This window comes from Sinocyclocheilus grahami, unplaced genomic scaffold (genome assembly GCF_001515645.1).
Source record: "Sinocyclocheilus grahami isolate Dianchi unplaced genomic scaffold, SAMN03320097.WGS_v1.1 scaffold796.1, whole genome shotgun sequence".
NCBI lineage: Eukaryota > Metazoa > Chordata > Actinopteri > Cypriniformes > Cyprinidae > Sinocyclocheilus > Sinocyclocheilus grahami.
Genome location: NW_015505975.1, coordinates 480,069 through 481,947, shown reverse-complemented (window position 1 = coordinate 481,947; position 1,879 = coordinate 480,069).

Genomic DNA, 1,879 nt, shown 5'->3' with positions numbered 1-1,879 from the left:
CTGATAATGGGGGAGAAGATCAGATAAATAGTTTGGTGCTCAAAATATTAGCCAAAAGGAAGGAGACAGAGAGAAAACAAAAGAGGGCCTAAAACGGATCCCTGTGGGATACCCAATTTACATGCAGCAGAAGAGGAAGTGATGTTATCAATTTCTACCGAAATAGTTCTCCCTTCAAGATAGGACGCAAACCAGTTTAAAGCTATTCCCCTGATGTCTACATACTGCTCAAGATGTTTCAGCAAAATAGAGCGATCGATAGTGTTGAAGGCTGCACTTAAGTCCAAGAGAACCGAAACGACACATTTTCCAGAGTCAACAGCCAGTAACAGATCATTTAACACTTTTAAAAGAGCAGATTCTGTGCTGAACCCAGACTGAAACCGGTCTAATATATCATTATTCTTTAGAAAGGAAGAAAGTTGATGAAAAACAACCTTCTCCAGTACCTTCGAGAGAAAAGAAAGCTTAGAAATAGGATGATAATTAGTTAAGACCAGAGGATCATGAGTAGCCTTTTTAAGCACAGGCTGTATCACTGCGTATTTAAAACATGATGGGACACAGCCACTAATAAGACTACTGTTAATTATAGACTGGATGCATGAGCCAATAGTGTCCAGTATTTCCACAATAAAAAATCTGGGAATCGGTTCCAACGAAAAAGATGCAGGTTTCATATGACAGATAATATTTATTAGGTCGGATAGAGTCACAGGTTCAAAGCTAGTTAAAGTAGTTAAATTACAGTGATCAGCAAATGAGGCATTTCCAGAATTTGTGATATTAGAGCAAATATTTTGAATCTTAGTAATAAAAAAACGTCTCTAGGTTACGCATGTAACCATGGTTCCCCGAGGGAACGAGACGCTGCATCGAGATTCGCTTTGGGAAAGCCCTTGCGTGACCGCGTTCTGAAGCACGTGTCAAATCCGTCCAATGGAACAGCGAGACGTCACGAGCAGGGTGACGTAAGCACCAGAAAGCATAAAAACGCATCCGGCCGGGCTCCACCCAGCTTCGATGAAGTAGCACCTGCAGGGATGCAGGGAGTATGGCAAAGAGACGCAGCATCTCGTTCCCTCGGGGAACCATGGTTACATACGTAACCTAGAGACGTTCCCCTTCAGGAACTTGAGCTGCGTCGAGATTCGCTTTGGGAACAAGAATACCAACTGCGCCATACTACCAAGTCCCTGCCTGTGTGTGTATCTTATGAGCACATCACGAAGAGAGAACTTGGGAACCTGGGGTAGATGCCAGGTGTAGGTTGTAAAAGCGGACAAAAGTGTGCGGAAAGGACCAGCCCGCCACAGCACATAGCGGACCAAAAACAAACAAAAAGCTGATCTGCCTTACGCCACGGGCAGCTCCGTGTGCGTAAGCGTCCAGTGCTTCAACTGGACAGAGCAGATTAAGCCTTGGCCTACTTTCTGGAATGGAGGAGGACAGAATGCCTGAAGTACTATGGGCCCTGGTGAAGAAGTGGGCACCTTAGGGACATACCCGGCCCTCGGGTAAAGGAATGCCCTAACCATGCCCGAGTGGCAAGTGGGTGTCTTCCCAATGATTGACCACCCAGAAGGGCGTGGTAAGCAGCTAAGGCCGCCACGTATAACTTCAGAGTGGAGGGAGATAACCCTGGGGAGAATCGCTCCTGCAGAAACTCCAGAACTGTACCAATTGGGCAGTTGACTGGGTCCTGCAGTCGCTGTCCGCACCCTGAAGCGAAAAGTTTCCACTTTAAGGCGTACTGTTTCCTAGTGGCGGGAGCTCTGGACTGGAGTATAGTCTCAACAACCTCAGTTGAGAGACCAGATGCTAGGAGCTGTGCCCCCTCAGGGGCCATGCCCACAGCTTCCATAACTCCGGGCGGGGG